The following is a 15125-nucleotide window of genomic DNA, read 5'->3' on the forward strand; positions in this document are numbered from 1 at the left end:
TGGGGGAAAAAGAGAGTCCTTTTTGGAGGAGACTAATATGGTTTTGATCAAGCTGAAAATCAGATAAATTAACAATGCTCAAATCCATAGAGGAGGAACTAGAGAGTTCACTCAGCATCTCTTCTGACTTGTCAGCTTTGGGTTGTGTCCCGATTTCTTCCTCTTCCATCTGTGTTTCCTTTTCCTCCTTCCTTTAAAGAATTCTTGTCCACTAATTGTTTTGGGCCTTCCACAGTCGTGCTGCCCGCAAGTTCCTCTAAAAAAGTGACCGATTTTTTGGTGTTGTCTTTATCAGGGTCACTATCTGAAGAGGAACCTGTCCTACTCTTCCTAGAGCATTGTGAATGTCTAGAGTTCCTAGAGGAAGACCTACTTCTATTAGGTAGGGTGGGGTTGAAGATATCACCCCCTTCCCAGTCGGCAATGTTTTGACGGAACTTTTCTTATTTTGTATATTTAATATTTTTTGTATTCTTTCTATTTCTTTTTTAATAAACTTGTTGTTTTTATCAAAGTCAGGCTCATCTTTATGAGGTTGCAGAGTTTTAGCACTGGTTTCCAACTCCTCGCGGATCTCCTGGAGTTGGGCTTCTTCTTCAGAGACAATAATTTTCATCAGTGCCAGACCTCTGTTTAGGCATTCCTTCATTCCACACCTCTAAAAATCTAGGGGTGTGGAGGTGTTCAGCAGGGATAATTCTCTCTCTAAGTCCCCTAGGAATAATATTATGTGAAATATGCGATTTTAGAGAAGAAATATCCCATTTACGGTTTAGAAATTTAATCATGAGTTTTTTTATGATTTTTAAATCATTTACGTGTTGATTCTCCCTCTACTTCATGACTCTCTTCATCAATAGAGAATGCCGTATCAATCTCATTGTCGAGATCACAATCAATCATATATGCCATAGGTACACTTATAAGTATGGTCTGTGAAAAAAGGCCGTCTATCAAAAGGCTAGTAAATGATAAATATAGTGGCGGGATCACTAAGGCAAAGAAAGGGCAAAAGATTGTCCCAAAACATACAGAAAATATGAAAGGTTTTGCCAGGATCAACCAAAATGACTTAATAATTGGCGTTAATAGCAAGTGAGTATCGATCGATCATTCAGACAAAAAGTCTGGATGCAGTTCTAATTACCCTAATTGCATATAGGAAAAACAAAGAGAAAGGTTCTCTTAAGAGGGTAAGCACAGAACACAGAGATTGATACAAACAAGCTTTATTGATATCCACATATACCAAATTACCAAATACAAAAATTGAGGACAGCGATATAGATAGACGGCTATCACAGGCCTAATTAAAACATGGACAACATGTCCATGTTTTAATTAGGCCTGTGATAGCCGTCTATCTATATCGCTGTCCTCAATTTTTGTATTTGGTAATTTGGTATATTGTCCATGTTTTAATTAGGCCTGTGATAGCCGTCTATCTATATCGCTGTCCTCAATTTTTGTATTTGGTAATTTGGTATATGTGGATATCAATAAAGCTTGTTTGTATCAATCTCCGTGTTCTGTGCTTACCCTCTTAAGAGAACCTTTCTCTTTGTTTTTCCTATATGCAATTAGGGTAATCAGAACTGCATCCAGACTTTTTGTCTGAATGATCGATCGATACTCACTTGCTATTAACGCCAATTATTAATTAAGTCATTTTGATTGATCCTAGCAAAACCTTTCATATTTACTGTTGTAGTACCACAGCATGGGGACATATATGTCATCTGTTGATGCTCCGCATCTCTGGGAATCCTGGACCTTCTTGCGCTCCCTATTATATGTGCTCTGAAGGCTACCAATTTTGGCCTTCAAATAATTGATGTCTGCTGTGGGATACACAGACTTCACCAATTCCAACAGTTTCTCCATCACTGCCTTCCTCTTGATTTTATTGAAGTAATCCTTGCATTTAACTTGCCATAGACATGGCAGCTCCCGGTATTGTTGGATAAAGTCAGGGAGGAAGTCAGGGGCAGTAAATGTATCCACCATTTTATCTGCAAGGCACAACACAAGATAAACCCTAATGTCAGGCTAAACTCTTATAATCTTGTCCCAATATAGGCCTCAATCTATAAGAAGTATAGGCCACTAACCACTGATGCCCCAATTTACAATTGCATCTTTGTTTCAACGTTCTTTTGTGCAATAACGATCTTCTGTCCTCCACTCACAGATCGTTACTACGCCCGTTACAGCGACCACTCGTTATGCTTTATATACACTGCGCATGTGTCAAACTCCGCCCCTGTCCTTCTTTCTAGTGTATTCCCTGCCTCTTCTCTTTCGGGGCAGTGGGAGAGCAAATGGCGGAGAGACAGCAGGTACGTGCTGATAGCAGCAACAAAGAAAGCCCGGAACAAGGCAGTTCCCGATCCAGGTGGAGATATAAGGCCTCAAATATGTCCTTTGAAGAGATAGTGGAGATAGTGGACATCTTAAAGAGGATAGACTATGATGGGAATCATGGGCCATACAGAAACCCAAATGTCAGAAAGGCCAAGATCATGGCTAAAGTTGTCAGAAGTCTGCACAGGACTTTTGGGGTATGACGATCCAAGGATCAATTGAGGAAACACTGGTCAGACCTGAAATTGAGGGAGCAAGATCAGTATAGAAAGATCAGGAAAGTGCTGCAAAAAAAGTATTTGTCGTGTGTTCCTATTATTATTATTACTTTCGTGCTGGTCCATGTGCTATTCTTTACTGTTGTACAGTTTAAAATGCCAAGTTTGCGGTTCGTGGACACAGGAATCGTTCGTGGAACATTAAAAATCGTTTGTTCAACCACTAATACGTCGTTTTTGGGAGATGCAGGTTAACTACATTTGTTCAGGTCTATTTTGATTGAAATCATTTTATTACATTGTTGTCTAGATGTGTTTGAAACGATAATGAAATGACAACTTTATTTAGTGTTAGGAGAGGACACTCAGCAGCTGTTTACACATCTGGATGCAGGAGCACTAGTGTGGGACACCATAACACCCTTGTTATGGTGTCCCACGCCGGTGCTCCAGTGGATACTAGGGGTCTCTCCATGTGTGAAACTTGCACAAAACTGGTAAGTATTCCAGCTTTTGAAAGGGAAAAAATCATGTGTTCAGCTTGGAACTCTTCCAAAACAGACAATTGGAAGACACTTCCAAGCAATGTTTCATATTACTATTTCTAGCCTAACATATCTGTCTGCTAAGTATACCTTTTTGTACTCACATAGGGGAGAAAAGAAGAGGGACATCTGAGGACACCAGTAACCCCACACCTAATGAAGAAAGGCAACTCACCACACACCCTGAAGATGTTGATGCTGTTGTTCAGGAAGTGCTGGGTGAAGTGGTAGAAATGGTGTCAACCACAGGTCAGTGTCTAAGACCACAGCTTCAGGTAATAGATGGATGCCTGCATATTTTTAATACAAGGTGTGTTTTTTTATTTATAGGTGATGTGGATGTTGTGGAAGAAGAAACTCACTTCAGCAGTGCAAGTGCATAAATCCTGATCAGGGAGATCACGGTTTGTAATCGCAATTTGGAACAAATGAAACAAAACATCCATGATGTTCAAAAAAGACTGAGCAACACCATCGATATTTTAGGGAAAATCTAAACAAAAATAACATTTTATAGTTGTTATGTTGTACGTGTTTTTACAGTTTTAATTGAATTGCAAAGCCAAATTTTGAAGATGCACACAGTGTGTCAACATGTGCTATCTCCCATCATGGGATATCAACGTACGCGTTTTGTGGGTGCAACCCCTTCCTCCAAACTAAAGTAGGTGAGAGGAAGGGGTTGCACCCCTGAAACACGTCCATTGATCCCCCATGATGGGAGATAGCACATCTTGACACATTGGGGCTTATTTCAAAAAGGCAAAACCACTTTTCACTACAAGTGCAATGCAAGTGCACTTGAAAGGGTACTTGTAGGGCAAAGTGGATTGGCCTTTCTGAAAAAAGCCCCAGTGTGTCAACATGTGCTAGCTCCCATCATGGGGGATCAATGGACATGTTTCGGGGGTGCAACCCCTTCCTCTCACCTACTTTAGTTTGGAGGAAGGGGTTGCACCCACAAAACACGTAGATTGATATCCCATGATGGGAGATAGCACATGTTGACACATTGTGTGTTTTGGGGCTTTAGCAAAATAGATGTAGGGAAAAGACACCCATTTTAGGCATGGGATCATGAGGGAAATCCAAATTTGGGGTCCCAATTTATGTGCATCTTCAAAATGTGGCTTTTAGGGGGGTGAGATCACCCCATCTGATGAAGGCAAGATCAACACAGTTTTGACATACAAATGTCTCATATGGCCTTCACTTTAGCAAATTCGAACTTTGTAAGTTCCTGAGTTGGGGATGTGTATGTTATGTTTTTAAACATGTTTTTAAACATGCCTGTTTAGCCCCAAAAAATGGCAAATTAATGTCAAACACACATGTTATACACCAAGATGTTGGTTTATTCAAAAACCATTTATAATGTACATGTGAATGTGCTTGGAGTAAAATGTTTTATACTCAACAATGTGTGGCCTCTGTATTTGTTAAGTTGGTGTAGTTACAGTGACAATGTGCTGTAAAATGTGCCAAAATCAGGCCAGTTTAGGGACTACAAGCAATTAATTCAAGGATGCATATTTTTATCATTAATGCATTACATACATTACCAACAATAACATTGTGTGTGTAGCAGACCCGCAGCACAACATAATAGTTAGCTGAAGAAGAGATTATCACCTCATGTATCCAATAAGTTACGTTTATACTATTGAAGAAAATGGCCAAAATTAAAAGGCCATTTGAGAACCTAGGCGACAGATAGGAAACACAAACAGTAACAGTAAAATATGAGTTTGTTTGTTTTTTAAACTTTTATTGCACATCCACCACATTTTGCTGTAAAGCAATTGCCCCTCTACCCACAAAGTAATCAACATATTTTTCCTGACTTTGCAGGAGCTTTAGGAGGGTAAGCCAGCACTGTCACTTTCGAGAACCGTCATCACTGCAGTTTCAGATGAAAAGTCGGCCTCAGTCGAAACTGAGGCCAGATAGTTGGCTGCATTCTTCCTTAAAAAGTTGTGTAGAATGCAGCAGCACAACACGACGTGGTTCAGTTTATATTAAGCCAGGTTAATGGCCGTTAGGAAGAGATGGAACCGGCTTGCCATTATGCCAAAGGCATTCTCCACCACTCTTCTCACACTAGACAGCCGGTAATTGAAAACCCTCTGCTCTGGGGTCATGTTATTCATCGGGAACGGCCTCTTGAGATGTTTCCCCAGAGCAAAGGCCTCATCCGCTACAAAAACGAAGTTGAGGCCCTCCACATTCTCCTCAGGAGGTGACAACCACAATGTGCCATTTTGTAGCCGCTGGTAGAACTCGGTCTGGGCGACCACTCCTCCGTCAGAGTTTTTGCCGTTCTTCCCAACGTCCAAGTATAGAAACTCATATTTGGCTGACATCACTGCCAACAAGACAATACTACAAAAGCCCTTGTAGTTGTAGTAATAAGGGCCAGTGTTGGGTGGTGGGACGATCCTCACATGCTTCCTATCAATAGCTGCACCACCACTGGGAAAATCACACTGGTGGTGAAACTGGGAAGCCACAGTCTGCCATTCCTGTGGGTTTGAAGGAAACTGTGGAATTAAAAAAGAAAAAAATAATTAATACTTTTGCACATAACATTGCAAGCAAAATTAGATTCTTCGTCAACATAAGTATAACATTTATTGAAATGAGTATGTAAAGACAAAAGTATAAAGTCAACTTATCAGATTTTTCACCCCCTCTGGTGGCCCATTTGAAAAATGTTATGGTGTAGGGGGATGGGTAGATGTTTTGGACAGGTAACCCTCTCCACTTAATTGAGAGCTGAATGCATAAATAATGTGTGTTACCCGGGTCTACCCCTCCTTACCTTACTTTACACTATTGGCAGCCCACTGGACAGAAGTGTCATAATACAAAAATATGGATACACACTGTCCAAATTGAAGCACAATTTTACATTCTTTTATTACCTATCAAGATAATAGGAGACCAAAACTTTCAACAGTACCATTTGTAAGTAGGGATTAGCCGAACACCCCCCGGTTTGGTTCGCAGCAGAACATGTGAACAGGCAAAAAATTTGTTCGAACATGCGAACACCGTTAAAGTCTATGGGACATGAATGTGAAAAATCAAAAGTGCTAATTTTAAGGGTTAATATGCAAGTTATTTTCATAAAAAGTGTTTGGGGACCTGGGTCCTGCCTGTTTTAAAAACTGACATTTTTTAATTTAATTTAATAATGCTTAAAGTGAAACAATAAAAGTGAAATATTCCTTTAAATTTCATACCTGGGGGGTGTCTATAGTATTCCTGAAAAGTTTCGCATTTTTCCCGTGTTTAGAACAGTCCCTGCACAAAATGACAAATTTCTAAAGGAAAAAAAGTCATTTAAAACTACTTGTGGCTATAATGAATTGTCGGGTCTCACCAATAAATGTTTGGCCCCGCCCCCTCTGACGCCACAGGGAAGCCATTGGGAAGTCCCCGTGCATCAGAGGGGGGTGGGGTCACCCGGGTACGTAAATGTGTGGCCCCGCCCCCTCTGACGCCACGGGGGAAGCCATTGGGAAGTCCCCGTGCGTCAGAGGGGGAGAACTGTCACTTGAGAGGACGGTCATTATGGTGGGTGCCTCCCATGGAGGCGGATCGGTGGTGGCATGCGGGGGGGGTTTTCTGTCTGGCAGAGCGAGAGAAGAAGATGAATGGACTTCATGGGACATTTTTATTTTTTAATTTTTTAATAAAGGATTTGTCCCAAGATTTAAAAAAAACATGGCTGCAGGCTGACTTTGGAACTGCACATGTACTGCTCGAGCGCATGCACAATGATATTATGGTGCCACCCTGAATGAAGTGGGCATGCCCCCGGAGTCACTGGTGAATGGAGTGGCGGGGCTGTGATCGTAGGTGTCAGGACTGAAGATGATTATCACCCCCATCTTCTCTGTACACAAGTCCTCCTCATCTCTCTGTGTAGTGTACTTACCTCACTGACATCCCTCCCCTCCCCCATACACAGAACATTGTACACATTCATGGCCTGTGTGAATAGCCTCTGCTGTCAGCTGTGTCCTTAGTCTCTGACCACCTCTATCATGTCCACAATCTCTGACCCCATCTCATGTAGTAGGTCTGCAGTCTCTTGTATCATGTCTGCACAGTCTCTGACCATCTCCTCTATCATGTCCGCACAGTCTTTGACCATCTACTGCATCATGTCCGCACAGTCTCTGACCAGCTCCTGTATCATGTCCGCACAGTCTCTGACCACCTCCTGTATTATGTCCGCACAGTCTCTGACCATCTCCTTTAGCATGTCCGCACAGTCACACATTCATGGTCTGTGAAAAGCCTCTGCTGTCAGCTGTGTCCTTAGTCTCTGACCATCTCTATCATGTCCACAATCTCTGACCCCATCTCTTGTAGTACAGTAGGTCTACAGTCTCTTGTATCATATCTGCACAGTTTCTGACCATTTCCTGTATCATGTCCACACAGTCTCTGACCATCTCCTGTACCATGTCATACAGTAGATTACTCAAATCAATCCAGTAATGCCAAATTTTACTGAATTTCTGGGGGACTCCACTATGTTTATATGTTAATCTTTCTCTTTTTTATATATAGTTTATTTTATTAATCCATTGTTTATGGGTTGGTGGAACCTTATCTGTCCATTTTTGTAGGATAAGTTTACGGGCTAGGTAGTGAGATCTAGTCCACATTTTATGCATATCTACAGGTAAAATTCCATCTGGAATTATTCCCAGTAGTGATAATTTAGGAGTATTTATTATTTCTGTTCGCAAAATTGTATTTAGGGTCATAAAAACTTTTTCCCAATATCTACGAAGTTTGGGACATCGCCAAAGCATATGAACAAGGGAGCCATTCGAAACTAAACATCGCGGACACAAAGGCGATGCATTTTTTCCCCACACAAATAGTTTTTGTGGGGTATAGTGGGTTCTGTGTAGAATAAAAAGCTGAGTCAATTGCTGAGATGTTGAGATAGATACCTCAGGAAGGATCTCCATAGCACGAGTCCATTCATCTGCATTAAGATCTATCAGTTATTTCTGCTAACGAATAAGACTCTTAGCCTGTCCATCTGCCTTCACTGTATTTAATAAAATGTGGTAAACATCCCCTATTAGTCTTTTGGTAAGCCTAACTGAAGTTGCTTTCAGTAGGATTTCTGATGGATTATATTGAAATTGAAATGTTAAAGCTTGGCTTTGTAAAGCATGGCGAATCTGAAGGTACTGGTAGGAATTAACTTTTGAAAGTTGGAAGTGGTTTTTCAATATACTGAAAGGCAATAAAGTATCCCCTTCAAATATCTGATAAAGAAAATTTATCCCAGCCCTTTTCCATTCTAGAAATTCTGGTATTTTATTCAACTCAGGTAAACAAGAATTCTCCCATATTGGCATATGTCTTGTGAATCCCTTATGCTGCGTAATAATGCGTATTGTCTCCCACAGTTTATGGATTAGATAAAAAGTTGGAAGTTTTCTCTTCTCATAGAATCTGTGGGAGACTATTCGCTGAACTAATGGTAGAGGTTTAAACTGAGTTATTATTATATTCTGTATAGGGTCTTGGTCATCTATCTCCTCCCAATCACACCAATGTTGAAGTTGTGCTGCAAAAAAGTACAGTCTAGAGTTAGGAACCGCTATTCCACCTCTGTCTTGCGCCTGTTGGAGGGTTTCAAGTTTAATTCTTGGTTTCCCATGTTTCCAAATAAGGTCTCTAAATATAGCATCTAGTGTCCTAAATAGTTTTAATGTCAACCAAACTGGAGAATTATGTAGTAGGAATAGCAATTGGGGAAGCCACACCATCTTCACCAGATTTGCTCTCCCTATCATAGTTAATGGGAATTTACTGCAGGTTTTACTTTGTTGCCTAAATTTACCTAAAAGAGGTAATACATTTTTATCTATGTAATCCTTAACATTTGGAGTAATTATCACCCCCAAGTACTTAAATGACGTAACATACTTCATCTGGTGATTCTGGTGTGGATCACCAGATTGGATCAATCAGCATTATTACTGATTTATCCCAGTTAATATTGAATCCTGAGAAAGTACCAAAATGATCAATAAGTGAGATAACTTTTGTAACTTTATTACAGAGGCCAATATACGTCCTGTTCCTTCTCCTTCCTCAAAATAAGGTTACTGCAGAAAAAAAAATGCATTCTCTGCATTCTTTATGGTTACTTGTGCATATTTTTCTTGACTATTTATCCATTGTGTGTATGTGGTTTTACTAGGATTAGTTATATATAGTGCTTCAGCTTGCAGCATACTGTCAGCAAGAGTTTTTTCCCAAGCTCTAAATTGTTTCTTTTTTTTTTTAAATTTGTGAAATAAAAAGGCCTCTAAGGTAAGCTTTCTGTGCATCCCAATATATTAAGGGTGATACAGTAGATTTATTCATCTGCTGGAATGTAGTGAGTTCTAATTTAATTTCATCCGGAGGGATGAGTGAGATCCAATAGGGATTCACCTTCCATAATCTATCCCCCACATTAGTCCTAAATAAAAAAGATAATATCAAAGGCGAATGGTCGGATATACCTCTAGCCTCATATTTAATTTCACTAAGATACGGCAATAGAGAGTGAGACCCCAGTGCCAAATCTGTTCTAGATAAGGTATTATATGTACTTGAATAACATGAAAATTGTCTACTAGTTGGATTTTGCAATCTCCACAAGTCAAGTAACCCCATTTCCGCTATGTATTTGGCAAAGGCCGTGGTCCCCTGTGAGTATCGCTTATCCAATAAGGAAAATGTATTCATTGATGGGTCCATATATTTATTAAAATCACCAGTTAAGATGCATAAACTATCTGGTTTATCAGATACAAACACGATAAATTCCCTCAGGACTTTAGGAGAGTATGGTGGTGGAATATAGATATTTGCCAATACACATCTTTGTCCAGCCAATAGACAGTCCAAAAAAATATATTGGCCCCTACTATCCTTCCTAACCTGTCTACATTGGAAATCAATTGTGTTGGCTATAAGAATGGATACTCCTCTAGAGTATGATGTATATGTTGAATGAAATTGGGTTTTGGGTTCTTGTGAAGAAGAAGAGTGGTGAACTGAGACCTTGTATTGATTATAGGGATCTCAATCACTTCACAATTGGCGGCCCATCCATAGGGGGCACCCGGGCACTGCCCCCCCTCCAGGCAGTCAACAAAAAAATTGAAAAAATAAAAAAAAAAATTTTTAAATGGCCCCTTAAAAAAAATTGAAAAAAGTCCTTAAGTGCACTGTGTTCGGGCGCCGGGCACAGTGCATTTTGGGAAGCGCCACATATATGCAATCACGAGATTGCAGACGAGGTGCTTCATTTGCGGGGTTTTAACCCGCCTTGTGGCGCAAACCAAATCGCCGATCGGCATCCGCCCAGCGCCCATAGTGTATTACTACGGCCGTGTGCTTTGAGTGACTTACTAGTTAGTATGTCACTTCCGGTTTTCCATGTGTCTTACCAGTGCACTGGAGCGGAGGAGCGAACTCCTCCACTGCCTTCAACTTCAAAGAGAAACAAGCAAGTAGTTGGAAATCCACAGGAGGGGGGCAGAGCCGAATGTTTCCACTGCCAAACCGAGACACAGCAACACCAGTGGAGATAATAGAAGCCCAGACGATCACACAAGGCTGGTCTCCTTATTTATACAGGATGGATGGATGGGGAGGCTTCTCATGGGCTGTGTGTTTAACAAGTGCCGATCGTTAATGCTTCTATTATCTCCACTGGTGTTGCTGTGTCTCGGTTTGGCTGTGTCAGTGGAGGCATTTGTTAAACACACAGCCCATGTTGTGAAGCCTCCCCATCCATCCATCCTGTAGAAATAAGGAGACCAGCCTTGTGTGACTGAATACACACCAAGATAAGAACGAGATAAGACATTCTTCAGCCAGGGTATGGAAGGAAGGAGGCAGAGGAGGTGTCAGGACAGCTGGCTGTCACTAGCCATGGATTGCAGCCTGCAAGACAGAGCCTCATTAAGATATGTAAGTCCTCATCACTGATCTGTGTGTGTGTGCCCATCCCATCCAATATCTATCTCTACCTCCCACCCACCCAGTGTCTATCTATCCTTCCATCCCACCCACTGTCTATCTATCCCTCCCTCCCACCCAGTGTCTATCTATCCATCCATCCTTCCCACCCACTGTCTATCTATCCATCCATCCCATCCACTGTCTATCTATCCCTCCCTCCCACCCAGTGTCTATCTATCCATCCATCCCACCTAGTGTATATCCATCCATCCATCCCACCCAGTGTCTATCCATCCCTCCATCCCACCCAGTGTCTATCCATCCCTCCATCCCACCCAGTGTCTATCTATCCCTCCATCCCACCCAGTGTCTATCTAACCATCCATCCCACCCAGTGTCTATCTATTCCTCCCTCCCACCCAGTGTCTATCTATCTATCCATCCTACCCAGTGTCTATCTATCCATCCATCCCACCCAGTGTCTATCTATCCCTCCATCCCACCCAGTGTCTATCTATCCATCCATCCCACCTAGTGTATATCCATCCATCCATCCCACCCAGTGTCTATCCATCCCTCCATCCCACCCAGTGTCTATCTATCCCTCCATCCCACCCAGTGTCTATCTATGTCTCCCTCCCACCCAGTTTCTATCTATCCATCCATCCCACCCAGTGTCTATCTATCCCTCCCTCCCACCCAGTGTCTATCTATCCCTCCCTCCCACTCAGTGTCTATCTATCCATCCATCCCACCCAGTAACCATCTATCCCTCCATCCCACCCAGTGTCTATCTATCCATCCATCCCACCCAGTGTCTATCCCCCCCTCCCAGCCAGTGTTTATCCCTCCCTCCCACCCAGTGTCTATCCATCCCTCCCTCCCACCCAGTGTCTATCCATCCATCCCACCCAGTGTCCATCTATCCCTCCATCCCACCCAGTGTCTATCTATCCATCCATCCCACCCAGTGTCTATCCCTCCCTCCCAGCCAGTGTTTATCCCTCCCTCCCACCCAGTGTCTATCCATCCCTCCCTCCCACCCAGTGTCTATCCATCCATCCCACCCAGTGTCTATCTATCTAGGTGTCCATTTATCTGTCTCTCTATTTATCTAACTATCTGTAGGCCCTATTGTGGGCGAGTGACCGGCAGGGGGGTTGGTTAGGGCTTTGCGCCCCCCCCAAAAAATTGAGCACCAGCCGCCACTGCTATCAGATTCCGTTGATTACGGAGTTATTTGACCGCCTCAAGGGAGCAAAGGTTTTCACAAAGCTTGATTTCAGAGGGGCATACAATCTCGTAGGGAATAAGGAGGGTGACGAGTGGAAAACTGCGTTTAATACCAGAACAGGGCATTATGAGTACCTCGTAATGCCTTTTGGCCTTTGTAATGCACCGGCAGTTTTCCAGGAATTTATTAACAATGTCCTCCGAGATTTGTTGAAGTTATGTGTGGTGGTTTATCGACGATATCCTCATGTTTTCCAAGTCCCTGGAGAGCCACCACACAGATGCCTGTCGTGTGCTTCGAAAACTAAGAGAGAACAATCTCTATTGTAAATTGGAGAAGTGCGAATTCCATCGTAAACAGGTTAAATTCCTGGATTATGTCATTTCCACTTCTGGTTTTTCGATGGACCCAGAGAAACTTTCAGCAGTCCTACAGTGGCCCCGACCCGTGGGTTTACGTCCTCTGCAGCGTTTTCTTGGCTTTGCCAACTATTATCGGAAGTTTATTCATAACTTCTCGTCTCTGGTCAAGTCCCTGACTGATATGACCAGAAAGGACGGTAACCCACAGAGTTGGTCTCCGGAGTCCATTAAGGCCTTTGAGAGTCTCAAGGCTGCCTTTGTTTCTGCTCCTATGTTGACACATCCTGATCCTATGCTACCTTTTATCCTTGAGGTTGATGCTTCTGAGACTGGAGTTGGCGCCCTTCTGTCTCAACGTCCTACCTCTGAGAGTGCTATGCATCCTTGTGGCTATTTTTCCAAGAAATTGTCATCTGCAGTCACCTGCAGTGAGTGCAATTATGAGATTGGTGACAGAGAGCTGTTAGCGATCATTTTAGCCCTGAAAGAATGGAGACATCTCCTCGAAGGTACCACTGTGCTGGTTCTCATTCTTACTGACCATAAGAATCTCACATTCTTGTCTGAGGCTAAATGCCTCTCTCCCAGAAGGGCGTGATGGGCTCTTTTCTTGTCTAGTTTCAATTACATTGCCTCATTCTTACCCGGTACTAAGAATGTAAGGGCTGATGCTTTGTCACGACAATTTTCCTCCACTTCCAAGATGGATTCGGTTCCGGTTCCTGTGATTCCTCCTGATTGTATTCTGGCTACAGTTCGCACCAGTCTCACTTCACCTTTGGGTGACAAAATTCTTACTGCTCAGGTCCATGCTCCTCCTGACAAACCTTGTGACCGCTGCTTTGTCCCAGATAGTTTCCGTACTGCTGTGCTCCAGACTTACCATTCCCCCAAGGCTGCTGGCCACCCTGGGAAGAATCAACTCTTTTGGGCCATTTCCCAACAATTCTGGTGGCCTAGTGTACGTGCTGATGTAACTGCCTTTGTATCTGCCTGCTCAGAGTAAGACTCCACGACACCTTCTAGTGGGCCTCCTACATGCCATACCCAATGGAGAGAGGCCCAGGACCCATCTGTCTATGGATTTCATTGTGGAGTTACCCAACTCCCAGGGCAACACAGTTATCCTTATGGTGGTTGACCGGTTCTCGAAAATGTCCCATTGTATTCCACTTAAGAAGTTACCCACTTCTAAGGAACTGGCTTCCATTTTTGCTCGGGAGATTTTTCGCTTACATGGGCTACCCAAGGTGATTGTCTCAGACGGGGTAGTCAGTTTGTGTCCCGGTTCTGGCGAGCCTTTTGTGCACAGTTGGGAATTCAGCTTGCTTTCTCCTCTGCGTATCACCCCCATTCTAATGGGGCCACAGAACGAGCCAATCAGTCCTTGGAGCAATTCTTACGTTGCTATATTTCTGACCTTCATAGCAACTGGTCAGACCTCTTACAGTGGGCGGAGTTTGCTCACAATAGTGCCTTGAATTCTGCTTCCCGATTGTCCCCGTTTATGGTGAACTATGGTTTCCAACCTGTTGCCTGACTCATTTGTTCCGCAGAATATTACTGCATTAGAGGAGCATCTCTGTGGTCTTCGTTCCACTTAGGCACAAGTCTAAGAGGCTTTGCGACATGCTAATGATAGGTACAGACTCCATGCTGACCAATGGACGCCTGCCTGTGCCTTCCTACCAGGTTGGGGACAGGGTCTGGCTGTAATCTTGCAACCTCCGACTTCGTTTTCCCTCTCTGAAGTTCGCACCTCGGTTTATTGGGCCTTTCCGTATTCTTCGCAGGATTAACCCAATGGCTTACGCATTAGACCTTCTAATATGCATATTTCATGTCTCCTTATTAAAACCTTTGGTCTGCAAAGCTTTACCACCTCAGTGCCACGTCCTCCCCCTGTATAGGTTGAGAACCATGAGGAGTATGAAGTACAGTCCATTGTTGACTCCCGTAGGTTCTGTGGGCACATACAGTATTTGGTGCATCGGAAAGGGTACGGTCCGGAGGAACGCTCTTGGGTCTCATCCTCGGACGTACATGCCCCTGTGCTCCATTATTTCCATAGACATTTTCCCCTCAAGCCTGGTGGTCCTCCGAGGGGGAGGGGTCATTGATGAGGGGGTACTGTCAGGGCTGGGCTCAGCCCTTCCTTCTCAAAGCTGGCCGCTCAGCTGTCGGATAATTGCCAGCTCCTATCTCTCCACAGTGACTCGCCTGTTGATGATATCTTGCTTGTCAGTCCTGCCTACTTAGGCCAGCCAGTCCAGATGATCTCTGCCTTCACCTTGGTCACATCTCTAGAGACGCTCTCCTGTGTATCTGTTAAAGACTTGCTTGGCTGACATCCTTTCTTTCTCCAGATCCTGCTTGCTGTACTACTACGCTCATCTCTGGC

This window comes from Aquarana catesbeiana, linkage group LG01 (genome assembly GCF_042186555.1).
Source record: "Aquarana catesbeiana isolate 2022-GZ linkage group LG01, ASM4218655v1, whole genome shotgun sequence".
In the NCBI taxonomy this organism is placed as follows: Eukaryota; Metazoa; Chordata; class Amphibia; order Anura; family Ranidae; genus Aquarana; species Aquarana catesbeiana.